Source organism: Juglans microcarpa x Juglans regia, chromosome 8D (assembly GCF_004785595.1).
Source record: "Juglans microcarpa x Juglans regia isolate MS1-56 chromosome 8D, Jm3101_v1.0, whole genome shotgun sequence".
NCBI classification, from domain to species: Eukaryota; Viridiplantae; Streptophyta; class Magnoliopsida; order Fagales; family Juglandaceae; genus Juglans; species Juglans microcarpa x Juglans regia.
Window position 1 is genome coordinate 12142857 of NC_054608.1, and position 19578 is coordinate 12162434.

At 38.7% G+C, this 19578-nt stretch overlaps 1 pseudogene; it reads right to left on the reverse strand.

Moving 5' to 3' along the window:
• Positions 1-587: 587 nt before the first annotated feature.
• On the reverse strand, positions 588-15227 carry LOC121242215 (annotated as a pseudogene).
• Between the last annotated feature and the right edge of the window lie 4351 nt (positions 15228-19578).

Below are 19578 nucleotides of genomic sequence, written 5' to 3' on the forward strand. Positions count from 1 at the left end.
ATATAGAAAGCATTTTTCAACTTAAGTTGTATTAGGTTGTGAAAGTGAGCAAAGATTTTATTTTTTTTATTGGCTTTCTTGAAAGTTTGTATTGACTCATGCTTTTTTCCACAAAAATTATTAAACAAAAACTTTTATTGAAACATGATCTATGGCCATCATGAGGTGGCTCAGAGCCACACCCCCATGGTTGGCAGTTGAATCAGGTTTGCCTCGTGATGGCAACCACCACGAGTGAGTGTTAAGTTATTTTTAATAAAAAAATATTTCATACACAATTTCTTACTATTCATACAACCTCCACACATCACACTTTTTTTAATTTTTATTATTTTTTTCTTTTATCTAATATTTAATATATGAATAATGAATAGAAAAATTAAATTAGTTTAAAAAGAATAAACTCAAAAAATATTTTAAAAAAAATATTAAAAATTTTTAAAAATATGGTGTGTGGAGGTTGGAGAGGTTGTGTAACGTTACTCTCCATAAAAACACAAAAAAATCTTACTAATTCTCAATAACTCCCATCACTTTTATTGAAATTTAAAAACGTTATCTCCAAATATTTTCACGCAACTATTTACAAATATCCATTTATTTTCAACACATAACATCCAACCTCATAAAGCAAGAAATGGTGTTTGAGGAAATAAAAAACAAACACGTGCACACAAACATTTCCAAATTGAGTCATGAACATATGTTGTAGCATGCGTGCAAAGAGGCTACAACCTTTAGGCAATTATCCTCCAAAATGGGAGTTCTGCTATTCCAGGTTGAGGCTACAAGTTTTAGGCACTAATCCTCCTGAACAGGAGTTGTGCACCGTATTGAGATTGCAGGGTCATCAACATCATCAGCGCGTGAACATAAGTTGGTGACATGGTAAAAGAATATTGTCTGACGATCATAGCAAGTGCCACCTTTGTCTCAATCAGGACTAGATTCTGATCGGCACAAATTTTGGGTCCTAACCCAAATGGAAAACATGGGGCTAAATGCTTTTGAGACTCTGAAAAATTCAATGGATTGAATTTATGTGCATCCTTTCCCCATATCTCAGTATCATGATGGACAACTGTCATGAGCAAACAGAGTTGTGTTCCTGTTGAAATGTCAAGTTTCCCTAGCTTAACTCGTTTGGTTGTTTGTTGGAACACGAATGAAGCCACAGGGTAGAGGTGAAGTGCTTCATTCAGTATCATACCCACCTGTTGAGAAAACAACAAGACATTCGCACTATTTTATGGTTGAGCATAGTTTGTCGTTGGTGATGAGTGACCGATGGGGGACTCTGCTGTCGCGGTATCTCTTCCATGAAGGGTGGCTGCTCTCTAATCTCGTTGTGCTATGGGGGTGCTCATTGCAGGACCTGGACTTACTTCATCCAGGTAGAAAACAAGGCTATTGTGCATTCATGGCTAGACCGTTGCCCACCACGGAGGTGGTAAGCTATGTTGAGTGAGCAACGGAGCTTGCCCGTCGTGTCCTCTTGGTGGCGAGCTTGTTGCCCCCACCACAAGTCCACCACGGGCAATGTTCATGGCGTAACCTTTGCCCTCCACGGGGGTGTCAAGTTGCCATGGGCAAGCCTACATCTTGCCCACCATTTTCCACTTTTATGCAACCCAATGGCCATAGAAACTACCGTCGCAGGTTTCTTTTGCTTCTCATGGTGGGCCCATAACTACCCATACCCCCATACTGCCGCTTGTGAGCGTTTAACGTGCAGGAGATTTACCCGCTAGTTTTCAACACTCATGGTGTGTCCACCACAAAACGTAGATGCATGTCGAGCTCGTAGGCATTTCTAGCAAGAGGAGTGTATAGATGTCAAGTGAAATGGTCAATAGGCTAGATGCTACCTGCAGCTACTCTGTTTCACCACGAGCAAGCTAGGTTCCCGTGTCTCGTCGGGTTTGTCTGGATATTTGACTACGGCAGTCAAACTTAGTGCATGGCATGACCCCTAGCTATGCACCCTTCATGCACATGGTGCATGGCATGCACTGTGCACTCTCCATGTGCGCAGTGCATGCCATGCACTCGTGGGGCACTGTTTTTTTTTTTTTTGTCAGCCTATTGTTTGGCAAGTGAGAGTATCTCAAGTACTCTCACTACTATTTTTTACTTTATTATTACTTTTCATCTACTTTTCTACTATTCATTACTTTTCACCTAATTTTTACTACAATTCAATATTTTATTATTACTTTTTCACTACTATTCACAAACATTCTCAACACTTTTCAGGTATTCTCACTACCCAAACCACACAAAAAGTTGAGGGACTTATCTACTTATTCTTTGGAGACGATCTCGTGCATCGGGGAATCATCCTTCCTCCATTTTCTTTGCAAAGAATAAGTTGATCCCATAAAAGGTGCCAATTGTTGATCCATGTTTTTGTACATGTCGTAAAAGAAGGAGGAGCCATCCTCGGCCCATGATAATGACTCATGCATCGATATGGTGTGCTTGAGTACAGCCATGGAACTAAATAATAAATGAAATGTAAATAAGTGAGAGACACAAATCTATGTGGTTCGGTACAAAATCTATGTCCACGGATTGTTTGGAGGGCAAATCCACTATAGCGGGTGATTTTGCAGTCTCTCGTATCTCATAGTACAATAGAAGTTGATGACCCTTTTGCCTAGAGAAGATAATGTCTCTAGAGTCTCTTTGGTTGAGGTAGAAGAAGCCTTCCAAGAAGGCCACAAAAGGTCATTCTTAAGTCCCCTTGTCTTTGGTAGGATAACCCATTTTATTAAGGCGTTTAGGGAGCAGTTGGTGAGATGTTAGTTTTATGTCCCTTCCACCTTTCCCCTTTACGTGCCTGGCTTTACTTTCCTTGCTACAGTCCTTGTCTTTTCTTGCCTTTCCCATCTCTTCCCTCTTCGTCTTGAGGATGGTCATCCAGTTGGCTGGGCCTAGCATGCACATTTTATCCCTAGCACTTACATTTGGAAGTTTTCATATTGACATAGTTAATATAATTTGTAATGCCCCGGTCCTGCACGGGTCGAAGAGTTACTTCCTAACACTTAAATTCACATTTCAACAATATAAAAATAGACTCCAAATTCCCAATATCATATAGAAAATTCGATTCAATCTAATTTCCTTAATATAACCAATTTTCCAAAATGCCAAGTCATCATAACACAATAAAATTTCTTAATAAAAATCGACAATACTCATAAAAAACTTCCTATGCTTAAACCATTATACTTAAATCATCTCACCCAATACCTCATAATCTTGATCCTTAGCTGAACCATTAAAATATCTGAAAAATATTATGGAGTTAAGGGGAGAGTTATCAACAACTCAGTAAGCAGAGAGTATATACTAACATGTAAACATGAACATTTATAAAGTTCGGTATGCAAAACAAAACATTTACTTTCAGAATGCATAAACAACATATTTACTTTCAGAATGCATAAACAAAACTTGGTACAAAGTATCAGAGCGAAATTTTCAGAAAAACAAACTTGTTACCAAAAAGAAAATCTTTTGGCATATCCAAACTGAAATATTATATTCATATCATCTCATAGTATTACATCAAGACAAATATCATGTTTAACCCCCGTGGTAGGGTTAATCCCCGTGGCTGAGCCATATACCATGTTTCACTCCTGTGGTAGGTTATAAACCACCATTATCCCCGTGGTTGAGCCATATACCCGTGGCTGGGCCGTATACCATGTTTCACCCCCGTGGTAGGTTATAAACCACCATTATACCCGTGGCTGGGCCGTATACCATGTTTCACCCACGTGGTAGGGTTATAAACCACCATTATACTCGTGGCTGGGCTGTATACTATGTTTCACCCCCGTGGTAGGTTTATAAACGACCATTATACCCGTGACTGGGCCTTAATAGAAACAGAACGGAACATTATCGAAACTATATCACATTCAGATACAGAATCAGAACTTCATGCCAAGGTTTTCAGACGACACATCATATCAAAACAAAATACTGAATAGCTTCAGATCATTTCACATATTCGAAATAAACAGAATCAAAACATCTTCATTTATTCATAGCAAAAACTTTTAGATTTTCATATTCGCTCTTTTTGCATAATTCAGCAATAAAATGCACAAAATTAACTCATGTCTACACCAGTCATAACAGAAAATACTTTCTTTTATATAGAATTTATGCATATGCAGAACAAAGATTTGAGGTCGTTTTCAGATTTCTTTTCAAAAACAAACATGAATATTTTTAAAATCAACCTCATTTCATTTCATTTATGCAAAACTAGTATATGAACCCTGCTTATCTGGACTCCCTAGTCTTTCGAATATTTTCTCAACAATGCCGAACAATTATTAATCGTCACCTATAAAATAATCACGTAATACTCGTAAATTTCCAATCAAACATGTATTTCAATATTTAAGCCTAAACTTCTAAAATAACCTATTTTAATTCCTCAAAACCTAAAATTCTCATAAGCCCAAAATATAATATCACTTTCTAAGATCATCAAAGTCCATTTAATAACTTCGACAAAAACATTAAAAAGCTAACTTATTTACTAGTGAAATCAAACTACAAAAATTTAATACTAAATAATATAATTATACCCAAAAATCTATTACAGTAAATAATAAAATTTCATTTAATAAAAAATAAACTAGATTAGAATTATAGTGCTCAAAATAAGATTACACGGTTACCGTTTACTTCTAAAATTAAATTATAAAAATTAATGCTTAATAATCTAATTTAAATCCCTTAAATATTTGCTGTAAAAAAATATAAAGTTTCTGGACTATTTTAAAATAAAATGAGCCCACTTAAAATATAAAAACCACTGCGTAAAGAAAACAGGCCAAACCCAAATGAAAAATAAGGGCATTTTGGTAATGAGGAAAACTTGTATCTCAAAAACTGGAACTAAAAGTTTAAAACACTAGAGGGAAATAGTGGCTTACGGGAGGAACCAACGTGCGACCTGGGACAACACTCCACAACTCACCAAGACTGAAGGAGCCGTGACGAGTTTGGGTGCGGTGGATGGTGGTGCTTGCGACCAAGGGGCACTGAGAGAGAGAGAGTAACTAATGAGAGAGAGAGAGAGCAGAGTGAGAGAGAGAGAGGGAGGCTTACGGTACTGATGGTCGAAAATGGGGGTGGGACTGTGAGGACTCCGAGAGGCACCTTAGGGTTGGGGGGTGCATAACCGATGACAGCAGTGGCTAACCTATGGTGTGGAAGTGGGTATGGTTTTTGCTCTGTTTTTAGTGCTTGAAACAGGGGCTGGCCTATGGTGGCTTACGGTTTCACATGGGGTTAGGCAATAGTTGGTGGCTTCCGTCGTGCAGGCGAAAAAACTCCCACGGGAGTGGTTTTCGTTCGGCTGAATGCAAACGGGCTTGGGTTTCGTGGCTGTACTGGTGGCTTCCGTCGAGAAGGTTGGTGTGTATCTCGGGTTCACGTCTGTAGCAACTGGTTCGTGGTGGCTTTCCAAGTGCCTTGCGACTTGGTGCCAAGAAGATAGAAAAATAGAGGTAGAGAGCATCAATCTACAAGGTGAAATGTATTGAGAAACCAAAATGCCTGGCATTGAAGGAGCGCATGGGAAAGGGTGGTTACGTGCATGGGGGTAGCGGTTACCATGCAGTTGTCGTGGCTTGATGCGGGGAACTTCTTGTACGTGGGCAAGAACGGAGGAGTCAGAAGATAAACGGTTGGAAGAAAAAAATAATAATAATAATAAAATATTGAATGAAAGCTCCGTGCTAGACCCGGGCGTTACATAATTAATCCATAAGATTGTAAAACTCTTTTTGTTGTAAAATAAATTTAACACATTACATTAAATTACAATGTGTAGACTTTTTTATGTAAGATTTGTATGTATACCTAATACTTTTCTTTTGAAGACCCGATCATGTTTAGAACTTTAGAAGGACTTCCTTGATTTAGATTTGGGTCAAATATTGCCAGACTTGGATTCGATCTGAACCAGTATAGAACCTCTTCAAGTTTAAGCCCGACCACTTAAGTAAAGAGGAGCAACGCGGTGGAGAATGTTGTGGTTAATGGTGATGATTAGCTTTGATTGAACTTTGGCGTAGGTGCCGGATATTTGTTGAGTCAGCAATGATTAGACAGTAGTCGGGGCCTCGAACTCCTTGCAAACTTCAAAAGGAAGACTAGAAAAATCACTAAAAGAGGGAGATGAAGATTCAGGCCGAACTCAGAGAGAGAGAGAGAGAGAGAGAGAGAGTGTAGGGATTAATTTTTGTAGAGGTATATCAAGAAGGGAGGAGTTGCTTGGATAAGGGAGCTGAAAAATATATTGCAAACCATGTATAATTTGGTTCATCAAACCCAACGACATCATCTGCTCTGGTCTACATGATGGAACCAGTTAATCCTAGCATGATTCAGGACTCAGCAACACCATGAGGCTTGGTTTTAATGCATACACGTTTCATTAAGTGAAATTTCAAAGAACTCAAATGAGTAGTGCTGCATGTACGCTTAATTTTACACATTATTATATATACAGAGTGGCATCTCCATTTTATCAGTATTTTCTTTTTTGTTTTCAATTTCAAATTTAGAATTTTAAAATTCTAGCCATTTTTAATAATTGACACATCAGCACGTATGGTTATTATGTGAGTACAATTGTAAATATAGATAACATTTTCCAACTTAAATTGTATTAGGTTGTGAAAGTCAGCAAAGATTATTTTTACTAGCTTTCTTCAAAATTTGTATTGACTTGTGTTATTTTCCACAAAAATTATAACATAAAAAGTTTTATAGAAAAATGATCTACGTCCATCACGGAGCCACCCCCATCGTTGGTAGTAGGATCATGGCTGCCTTGTGGTGGCCACCACCACATGGTGAGTATTAAGTTATTTTTAATAAAAATATTTCAAACACCCTCCATAAAATCTCATAATAAATTTTGCATAGTACTCTCAATAAGTCCCACCACTTTTATAGGATTTTTAAAAGAGCTATCTCCAAAAATTTTCACAACTATTTAGAAATATCCATTTATTTTCAACACATAACATCCAACCTCATAAAGCAACAAACGGTATTTCAGGAAATAAAAAACAAACACGTACACACAAAAATTTCCAAATTGAGTCATGAACTTATGTTGTAGCTTGCACGCAAAGAGGCTGCAACCTTTAGGCAATTATCTTCCAAAACGGGAGTTGTGCTACTCCATGTTGAGGCTGCAAGTTTTAGGCATTATCCTCCTAAAGAGGAGTTGTGCACCATGTTGAGGTTGCAGGGTCATCAAGATCATCGGCGCATGAACATAAGTTGGTGACATGGTAAAAGAATACTGTTGGACGATCATAGCCAGTGCCACTTTTGTCTCAACCAGGGCTAGATTCTGACCTGCACAGATTCTGTGTCCTAACCCAAATGGAAAATACTGGGCTAAATGCTTTCGAGACTGAAAAATTCAATGGATTGAATATTTGTGCATCTTTTCCCCATATATCAGTATCATGATGACAGTTGTCATGAGCAAACAGAGTTGTGTTCGTGTTGGAAGGTCGAGTTTCCCTAGCTTAACTCGTTTGGTTGTTTGCTGAAACAAGATTGCAGCCATAGGGTAGAGGCGAAGTGCTTCATTCATAATCATATTCACCTGCTGAGAAAACAACAAGACATTCACACTATTTCATGGTTGAGCTTAGTTTGCCATCCATTTAATGTTAAATTCTTCGAGTGATGAAAATATGCATAATCATGAAACAAGTAATAATGTATAATGTCTAGCTTACAACTACTAGTTCTCGGTCATTATTAGCGGCAGCTTAGTCATACTTTGGTGCATGGGTGGTTAATGCATAATCATGAATAAATAAGGATCTAGAAAAATTATCGTACACTAAGATTCTTTGTAATTATCCGTTCAAACATTTTCTTTGATTTACAGTGTCATTCTATCTTCTAATTGAACTCACTGTCTTAAGGTCGATTAATTCTCAACTGTGGGATGTAGATTATCTCCAAAAACCTTGAAGACTTCTTCTCGTGCCTTACTTTGTCATTCTTGATGTGATGCTAGAAGGATGAGTGCCCAAGTCAAAAGATTTGCACTTGTTTCCTTTCCTGCAAAGTAGAAACTCTTACATTCGTCTATGACTTCCGACACCTCTAGATTCTCTTCTTCACCATAGTGATCCTTATGAGAAGATAGCAAAAGACCAAGTAAATTTCTTGAACTTTATTTCTCCTTTCTATTAATGCTCTCTATCAACGTCTGGATTGATTTCCGTGATTCCTTCTCAAGCCTCCACCTCTCTGTTATTCTTTGTGGGCAAAAACCTACAAATGGATGTGTGTATATATATATATATATATATATATATATAATTCATTCACAAATTTTAAGTCCTTATAAGTCCTACGGCCAATTGATATATCAAATTTTAAGTAGTTTTAGGTATCGTTTGTTTTTATAGATGAGATGAGATGAATTAAGTTGAGATTAAAGTTAAAAATTGAATAAAATATCGTTAGAATATATTTTTTTAATATTATTTTTATTTTATAATTTGAAAAAATTGAATTATTTATTTTATTTTATATAAAAATTTGATAAAATTGTAATGATTAGATTAGATGAATTAAAAAGAATTATAAAAACAAACGACTCCTTATACTTAAATTATAGACTTATTAGCCCACTTAAAATATGTCCTATCAAATGATTTAAAACTCATTTGTCAAAATCACTAGACTTTCATGAATAGTATAGTACTCCGGGAATAATAGCAAGGCAAATAAAAGCTAGAGGACTTGGGTACAAGTACTCCGGTTCAAATTATATATGTCCACGATGAGAATCTAGGATATGTACGTCATCACCTGAAACCAGGAAGGTAGACGCTGCTCAAAGCTGGGGAGACAAGGCGTAGTTGCTGCTCTTGTAACATGAAGATCCTGTTCCCCTCCTCAAAGCTACTTCCAAATGCAGTTCTAGATATTATGTCCGCTGAAAGGTTTTGAAATTCTTTGTGCACTTCCATCTCGAATTCGTCTCTTCCTCCCACTTTTGGAGCATCTGTCTAGTACTAGCCACAATCTCTGGCACCCAAGTCTGCAATATTACCGTTGTGGCATCATTGCGTACAATTTTAAACTAACAAAATTTGAGTTGTACTCACAAAACTACTTTTATTATAAATTATATATGACGTTCACCGTAATTTATGAGTTAATTTTTGTGAAATCTATTTGTAGTTGTACCACTTGATCTTTCTTATCATAACTACCATTAGATTGAATTACTTACATGCTTCTACAGTTTTTGTTGGAACTCTAACTGATGCAGGACATGGATGCAACCAACGTGGCAGCTGTTTCCTATGATTCTGGAACACTTAAGTGATTGGCGTGAAGAAGGAATTCCAACCATGCACCACGTTAATGGAGGGTTGCGGCGTCAACTTTCCTTTCGAATTGTTTCCATTTTCACGATGATTTACTATTTACTTTGGTTTATTGTTTCCTTTAATAAGTATTATTTCCTTTATCAATTATCTACTTTCCTTTTGGTGATTTAGTTATATATACATTTGGCTATGGTTGTAAGAATCTTAATGAACGTTTTTGGAATAAGAAAGCAGTGTTATTTTTTTTTCAATTTAGTGTCAACTTTCGGAAGACACAGTTCTTCCGTTGCTCCTCTGTTTTACTCATAATCTCCATTTCCTCTGTTTATTAATTTTGAACGTATTCCGCTATGCCAATTTGGCATTAGAGCAAGGCTTTACCTGGCTTGATGGCGCGAGATAATTCCCAAGATGACGATCGTGGCTTGCAGGCCATTTGGACTGCCGTTAATTCTCAAGATCAAAGGAACCAACAACGCTTTGAAGGGATCGAACGCATGCTACAGGAGATTCAAACAGCCATCACAGGCATTCATGTTGGTGGTGATAGGAACCAAGATAATGAAGGGGGCAAACCATCCACGGGGTGGTCGTGGTTTTATGCATCGGCAACGGGACCAAGCACATGACGATTCTTCTAGTGACGAAGAATTGGAAGGCTTCGTCCGTGGGAATCAAGATGGCAGGAGAGCTCTAGACAACAACCACAATTTTTGAATTAAAATTGACTTACCTTGTTTCAATGGTCACCTTCATGTTGAGAGCTTCCTCGACTGGATGCTTGAGGTGGAGAACTTCTTTGACTATATGCAAATTCCTGAAGCACAACAAGTGAAGCTGGTTGCTTATAAATTGCGTGGTGGTGCCTCGGTTTGGTGGGAACAAATACAGAACAACAGGAGGAGACAAGGCAAACAGCCAGTGCGTGTATGGCCTAAAATGAAACGCCTGATGAGGGCTAGATTTCTTCCTCCGGACTATGAGCAAATTCTCTACCAACAATACCAAAACTGCAAACAAGGGGCGAGGACTGTAAATGACTACACAGAAGAATTTTATCGGTTAAATGCTCGTAATAATCTTTCAGAGACGGAGGGACAACAAATTGCACGATATATGGGGGGTTTACGTGTGGCCATCCAGGACAAGGTTACTTTGCACACTGTGTGGTCTCTTTCGGAAGCAGTTAATTTAGCTATGAAGATTGAAATGAAACTAGCCAGGCCACCACCAAGGATACCGAACCAAATACCACAAGTAACGCCTGCCATCCAGCAACAATCTAGTAACTCACGACCTCCACCATATAGCAGGTTGCAGAGAGGAGAGAGCAGTACGCAAAACACAAAAACTCCAGTACATAAAGAAGGGGGAAGCAACAATCCTTACACTCGATCTATGACGGGGAAATGTTTTCGGTGCAACCAGCCGGGGCATCGATCCAATGAGTGCCCCACACGCCTTTCAGTCCACGTAATAGAAGAAGGTGAAGAGGACCCGAAAGAGGGAGGAAGCAGTGAAGAAGATGAAGTAGAGGAATTTGTTGAAGGAGATGAAGGAGAACCAGTCAGTTGTGTCGTTCAACGAGTCCTACTAGCCCCGAAAACAGAAGAAAAAAATCAGCGACATTCTATTTTTAAGACACGATGCACTGTTAGAAACAAAGTATGCAACGTAATTATTGACAGCGGAAGTTGCGAAAATATAGTATCAAGAGCCCTTGTTAATGCACTGGAATTAAAGGTGGACAAACATCCGCATCCTTATAAGATCAGCTGGATCCGAAAAGGAGTAGAAACCAGGATTAGCAGTATTTGTTGTATGCCTTTCTCCATCGGGAAATACTTCCAAGATGAGGCCATGTGCGATGTGGTTGACATGGATGCCTGTCATATTCTACTTGGGAGGCCTTGGCAGTTCGACGTGGATGCCATCTACAAGGGACACGACAATATTTACTCCTTTTGGTGGCGTGATCGGAAGATAGTATTGATGCCCATGGGAGACAAAGGTCCTAATTCCTTGCAGGTTGAAGAGAAAAATACTCTGTTTACCGTAAGCGAGAACCACTTCCTTGAAGAGGCCAAAGAGTTGGGAGAATATGGACACTAGTAGTAAAAGGAGAAGAGGTTGTTGAGTCCCCTGATGTACCCCCACAGATACAGTATCTATTGACTGAGTTTGAAGGCCTCGCACCACCTGAATTGCCCGAGGGATTGCCACCAATGCGGAATGTCCAACATCATGTTGACTTAGTTCCTGGGGCAAGTTTGCCAAATCTGCCGCACTATAGGATGAGCCCCAATGAGCACAAGATCTTACAAGGACAAGTGGAAGACCTCCTTCACAAGGAACTGATACGAGAGAGCATGAGCCCGTGCGCGGTGCCCGCCTTGATCAAGCCAAAGAAAGATGGGAGTTGGCGAATGTGTGTGGACAGCCGCACCATCAACAAAATAATGGTAAAATACCGGTTCCCCATTCCCCGATTAACTGATTTGTTGGACATGCTTGCAAGGTCCAATATTTTCTTAAAAATTGATTTACGAAGCGGGTATCATCAAATACGCATTCGGCCAGGCGATGAGTGGAAAACAGCCTTCAAAACCAAAGAAGGCTTGTATGAATGGCTGGTAATGCCATTTGGCCTCTCTAACGCGCCAAGCACCTTCATGCGCGTCATGCATCAAGTCCTCAAGCCTTTCATCGAAAAATTTGTGGTGGTCTATTTTGACGAAATTCTCATTTACAGCCGCAATGAAAGTGAACATTTAAGCCATCTCCAAGAAGTTTTATCGGCACTTTTACATCACAAGTTGTTTATTAACTTGAAGAAATGCACCTTTTTGAGTAGCAGGTTATTGTTTCTGGGCTTTGTGGTGAGTGCCGAAGGAATACACGCCGATGAAGAGAAGGTGCGTGTGATACGTGACTGGCCAACCCCCACCACTGTCACCCAGGTTGGTAGCTTCCATGGCTTGGCAACTTTCTATCGCAGGTTTATACGAAACTTCAGTTCGTTGGCAGCCCCCATTACACAATGTATGAAGAAAGGGCGTTTCTTGCGGGGAAAAGAGCAAGATGATAGCTTCAGCATTATCAAGGAAAAGTTGTCGACGGCACCAGTACTCGCCCTCCCTAGTTTTGACAAACTTTTTGAAGTTGAGTACGATGCCTCCATAGTTGGTATAGGTGCTGTCCTATTCCAGGAGGGGCGTCCCGTAGAGTTCTTCAGTGAAAAATTAAATGAGGCCAGGCGCAAATGGACCACCTATGAACTAGAATTCTACGCAGTTATAAGATCTTTGAAGCACTGGGAGCACTACCTGATTCAACGAGAGTTCGTCCTCTACAGCGACCACCATGCACTGAAGTTCATAATACCCAGAACAGCTTGAATCGCATGCACGCTAGGTGGATTAGTTTTATGCAGAAATTCACTATGGTGCTCAAACATAAATCTGGTCTGCAAAACAGAGTAGCCGACGCTCTCAGTCGGCGTGCATCCATGCTCATAACCATGAAGACTGAGATCACTGGTTTTGAGCAACTCAAAGAAATGTATCCTGAAGATGAAGACTTTGCTGAAATTTGGAAGCAGTGTGCGTCGGGTCACCCACAAGCAGACTTTCATATACAAGAGGGATACCTCTTTCGTGGGAATCAACTTTGCCTTCCTCGGGCATAGTTGCACGAATATGTCCTTCGTGAGTTGCATGGGGGAGGATTAGGTGGTCATGTGGGTCGTGACAAGACGATTTCCCTAGTGACCGAGAGATATTTCTGGCCTCAAGTGAGAAGAGACGTTGGGAGGTTTGTGCAAAGGTGTCCCGTTTGTCAAGTGAAGAAAGGTCAAGCACAAAACTCGGGACTTTACACGCCATTGCCTATTCCTCAGAACATCTGGGAGGATTTGAGTATGGACTTCGTGCTTGGGTTGCCGCGGACTCAACGCAGTGTTGATTCTATCTTTGTCATTGTTGACAGATTCTCCAAAATGGCACATTTTATTCCTTGCCGAAAGACATCGGATGCATCAAGTGTCGTTCATCTGTTCTTCAAGGAAGTTGTCCGCTTACACGGTGTTTCAAGGACAATTACTTCTGACCGGGACACCAAATTCCTTAGCCATTTCTGGATCACATTGTGGAGGAAGTTTGGGACCTCCCTCAAGTATAGCAGTACCTGTCACCCACAAACCGATGGCCAGACTGAAGTAACCAACCGGACACTGGGTAACATGTTGCGTTGCATATCTGGTGACAAGACAAAACAATGGGATGTAAGTCTCCCGCAAGTTGAGTTTGCTTTCAATAGCATGAACAATCGGTCAACTGGGAAGAGCCCTTTTGAAATAGTCTACACTAGACCTCCAAGATTTGCCCTTAACTTGGTAACTCTTCCAAAGACCCCTGGGATGAGCACGGCAGCTGAAAACTTGGCAGAAAAAATTCGACAAGTGCAAGAAGAGGTGCGTGACAACCTAGAGAAGGCCAACATGAAATACAAGCATGCTGCAGATATGCATAGACGAGCCAAGATATTCGAAGAAGGGGACCTCGTGTTGGTTCATTTACGAAAGAATCGTTTTCCCGCAGGCACTTACAGCAAATTGCAAAACAGAAAGTATGGCCCTTATCGCATCTTAAAAAAAATTAGTGATAATGCCTACGTGGTGGAACTCCAGAAGACATGTCCATCTCCCCCACTTTTAATGTAGCTGACTTGTTTGAGTATCACCCTCCTGATGAGCAACTTAACGCAGACACAAACTCTGAGACGAGTTTAATTCTAAGTGGCGGGGAATTGATGCAGGACATGGATGCAACCAACGTGGCAGTTGTTTCCTATGATTCTGGAACACTTAAGTGATTGGCGTGAAGAAGGAATTCCAACCATGCACCACGTTAATGGAGGGTTGTGGCGTCAACTTTCCTTTGGAATTGTTTCCATTTTCACGATGATTTACTATTTACTTTGGTTTATTGTTTCCTTTAATAAGTATTATTTCCTTTATCAATTATCTACTTTCCTTTTGGTGATTTAGTTATATATACATTTGGCTATGGTTGTAAGAATCTTAATGAACGTTTTTGGAATAAGAAAACAATGTTATTTTTTTTTTTCAATTCAGTGTCAACTTTTGGAAGACACAGTTCTTCCGTTGCTACTTTGTTTTACTCATAATCTCCATTTCCTCCGTTTATTAATTTTGAACGTATTCCGCTACGCCACTAACATTAAATGAATATACAAAGCATAAATTACCTTAACTTTCTACAGTTTTAGTTGAAAAAAATATGAAATGAAAACGAATACGAAGAGTAGATTGGTATTGAAAAGTTACCTTAACTTTCTCCATCTTAAAAGCTTGGTTTGCGATTCTTCTGTGAAGGCTCCATCTCTCACCCTTCAATGCAAATATTCCTTGTCCAAAGAACATCTTAATCGGAGGGGTAAAGTTAGTCTTCTCAAATGATCCACTGGTGTGTTCATGAGGACCTCCTTGATCATGTCAGGATCGTCGACAGCCAGCCTGGGCATAGACCCAAACCAATACAGAAACGTCTTCCCATACACAGCCGACCACTCGGAATGGTACGAAGTCAGCCGGTGAAGGACGTCATGGTCGTTCCAAGACATGGCCTTAGACTGAGCTTCGGCAAGCATCCGACGAATCTCCAGCATGTTTCCGACAACAGGACGGTAGGGAGGGCCTCGTATGCCTTGCCTGCGGAAATGGTCTTGGATTCTCCACGGCAACCATAAAACTGAGTGCAGGAGTTTCAAGAGGAAGAAGATCGTCATTGTGAACAAGAGTAGAAGCAGGTTGTAACACCCCGTATTTTTTTTAGTATATTTTTTTTAATTGAATGATTATTTGTTATTAATTTAAAATTTGATTATCTTGTTTTAAATTTTCAGATTTTAGTGGGTTTATTTTTTTTTTATGATTTTTTTAATTTGTGAAAATTAAATTTGACATGTTTCCTTAATATTAATAATTGTTATGCATTTAAATTCTCTTAATTTAATTAGTTTGTAGGTTTTAAAAATTATTGTGTTGTTAGATTTAATTATTTTATTTTACTTAGGCACTGTATTTAAATTTATTTTATTTAAAACTGTGGTGTTGAAATAATTTTTTTTTGTTGGAATTTTGTGACCCAAGTTGTGAATTTTGGACCTCATTTCTTTTCCCTCTATTTTTTTCTTTTCCTTTTCTCTTTCTTTTTTTTTTTCTTTCTCCCCTGGGTTCCCTTCCCGCGCAGACATCTCTCTCTCTCTCTCTCTCTCTCTCTCTCGCCGTGCAACCGTCCCTCACCCAGCCCGCCGCCTTCGCGCCGCCGTGCGCGACACCGCCCACCCCATCGTGCTCCCACCGGCCGGCGACCTCACCCCTCCAATTTCAGCCCTCCTCGCGCCGCCGTTAGCCCCCACGCACCACACCAAGCCGCGGCACTCCTTGCGCCGCTGCGCCGCCGTCGCACCACCTCCGGCTACCATCTTCTCACCACATCATCATCGACCTTCTAGCAACCTAATGCACCCATCCTTGGCTCCGATCTGTCACCGGTGAAACCCATCTATCTCCATTTTCGATTTGAGCTTTTTGGCATTAAACCGCCGCCCACGCCACCACCCACGGCCAACCACCACCACCACCACTACCTTCACCGACATCCCTAAGCCCTACTCTATCAATCTCGGGTCTTCGTTTACACCCGTTCAAAAGTGGGTTTTTGAGACCCACAGCCACAGTGCATTTGGCACTGTTTTGTTGCTGCGTTGCCGCTTCTAGCACCTCCGTGATCTTTCAAAAATTATATTATAGCATTGTAAATATTTTTCTCGAAGAACTTTTGAGATTTAAATGTATTTTTGCACTAATTTATATTTACTGTGAATTTGTTGCTTGTGCCGGACTGAGTCCGAGGAGTAAGGGGGTCGGTTGGATTGGATGATGTAGTGGTTTGTGTGATTGGTTTATGCTATGAAATTTGTTGGCTGTTTCGGATTTAAATATTGGTGTTTTGAGTTTGACGTTGGTCATGGTGGATATTGGTATTTTTTTTAGGAAGTGGTGATATATTTTGGGATTATGAGGGTTTTAAGTTTTGAGAAATTAAGATAGATTATTTTAGAAGCTTAGGCTTAAATATGGAAATCCGTGATTGGTTGAAAACTTACGGAAAATGGTGTGATTATTTTTTTTTGATAGGTGACGATTGTTAATTATCGACATTTTGAGGAAATTTCTGAAAAGCTAAGAAGTCCAGGTAAGCGGGGTTCTTATACTAGTTTTGCATAAAACAAAAAAAATGAGGTTGACTTTGAGAATAAATGTGTTTATTTTTTTTGAAAAGAGATGATCTGAAAACAACCTCAGATGTTTATTCTGCATATGCATAAATTCTACATAAGAGAAAGTGTTTTTCTGTCATGACTGGTGTAGACATGAGCTAGTTTTGTACACTTTGTTTCTGAACTATGTAAAAGAGCGAATAAGGAATTTTAAAAGTTTTGTTATGAACAAATGAGAATATTTTGTTTATGTTTATCTCGAACATGTGAAATGATCTGAAACTTTTCAATGTTTTGTTTTGATGTGATTTGTCATCTGAAATCCTTGGCATGAAGTTCTGATTCTGTATATGATTGTAATCGGATTTTCGATAAAATCCGTTCTGTTTCTGTTAAGGCCCAGCCACGGGTATAATGGTGGTTTATAACCCTACCACGGGGGTGAAACATGGTATACGGCCCAGCCACAGATATAATGGTGGTTTATAACCCTACCACGGGGGTTAAACATGGTATTGTCCCGATGTGATATTAAACGATGATAAGATTATAATGTTTCAGTTTAGAAATACCAACGGATTCTCTTTTTTTGGAATAAGTATATTTTTCTGAAAATTTCGCTCTAATGTTTTTGTACAAGTTTTGTTTCTGCATTCTGAAAGTAAATGTTTTGTTCAGCTTATCTAATGTTATAAATACTCATGTTTACATGCTAGTATATGCTCTCTGCTTACTGAGTTGTTGATAACTCACCCCCTTATCTCCATAATATTTCAGATGACATTGATGGTTCAGCTGAGGATCAGTATTAGAGTTTATGAAGAAGATTAACAGTGAATGGTTGTTGGGTATCTCGTGGTATTAGTGTTGATGTTGGAAGTTATTTATATTTCTTAAGTTTGCTTCAATGGTTTTAGATGGTTTTTGGAGACTTATGTTAATGTTTCATTATTTCTAGTTTGTTATTTGAGACATGAAGATGAGTTGTTTTTATTTGAGTTGCTGGATTGAAAATTGGATAGATGAGTTTATATGATTTATTTAATTGGAGTATTTACGTTTGATTTGAGGTTTAGGAAAATATATATTCTTGAATTTGGAAGTACTCTAGCCTTGTAGAGTTGATTATCAGGGTATATGAGTTAACTTTCCGGGCCCTCGGGGACGGGGCGTTACACAGGTTGATTTTTTGGGACCTTGATTAGAGAGAGAGAGAGACGAGTGTTTTTCTTGATCAAGAATTGTAGTGCTGGAACAGATCAGTGATGATAAGATTAAACAAACATTCGAGCGTACTGATTATTAATAAATGCAGGCCGGAGTATAGTGAAAGAAAGTGACACAAAACCATTTAATATGGGGTGCTTGACCATCCAATAATGGACAATTAACGGCCGGCTTTTTTATTCATTAGGTATTGGATATAAAATGAATTACGAAGACATAAAGACAAGAAAGACATGCAAACAACCCTAAGGCTAGTTTGGACAGTGGGATGAGATTAGATAAGATAATATAGTTTTAGATGAGATGTATAAAATATTATTATAATATTATTTATTATTATTATTATTATTGTTTTGAAATTTAAAAAAAATGAATTGTTTATTATATTTGATGTACAAATTTAAGAAAATTATAATGATGAAATAAGATGAGATGAGATAAACTGAGATAGTTTCTGTATCCAAACGAACCTCAATTGAATGATATACAAAAAGGTGAAAGTAGGTAGGACTTAACTACTCCAAAAAATGAAAATGACTTCTATAAAAGAAGATTTCTATGAATTTCCAGATTTCTATACATAAAAAAAAATGATTTATTCTCCTCAATTTCACTCTCTCTCACTACATCAGATTTTGACATTTGTGACGGACGAAACCATCACAAAAAATAAGTAAACCATCACAACAACTTTTTGTGACGGTTCGAGACCGTCATCACGACTGTCACCTAAAAGGAGTCACATAATATTTTTTGTGACGGTTTACTGTTCAACCATCACAAAAAGTTGGAAGTCTTTCGTGAGATGTAACGTTTGAATGTGATTTTTTTTATGATAGTTAAAATCCGTCATTGAAAGTAACGTTCACATGTATCAACCGACGTTTGAACGCTAATCCAACCAATTAACATTCGAACATAAAAAAACTAGACGTTCATTGTGTTTGCTTCGCACGAATGATATTTACGTTCAAACGTTATCTCTGAAATGTAGCATTCAGATGTTAAAGGAGAAGCGTTCGAACGAAAATTTTGAATGTTCAGATGTTAGTTTCTCGTTCACACATATCTATTCTAATCATTGAAATGTTTAGATCATTTGTGCGTTGAAACGTGTGAACATAATATCTTACGTTCAAACGTTTTGTTGGAATTCGGTGGTATTTTGTTCGAACGTTAATTCGAATGTAAAGCCATGTTCGAACATTATTCTTTACATGCAAACGTTATGATCAGAAATAGTAGTTTCATAAAATTAAAAAGCATACAAATTGTTTCATATTACACCATAAATATAACAACTAATAATGCCTTATAAAGTTGCAAAAATAGACAATAAAAATTTCTAATAATAATAATAATAATGATATTAGGATCCCACCGCGTTCATGCTGAAGTGACATAACACATTTCATCTGTATTTGCTCTTGGACTTCAATGCGTATTCTCTCATTGTGCTCTCTTTATTGCTCCTACAAACGCGTTTCTAAATTAGGTTGTCGCGATAAGAGAGACTTCAACCCCTGTTGTCTCGACTTTATCTGCTCAATCTCTTGGCATGCTGCATCTAAATCTTTAGTAAGATTGTTAACTTCCGAAGTCGAGATCGTGGAGGATGAACTGGCAT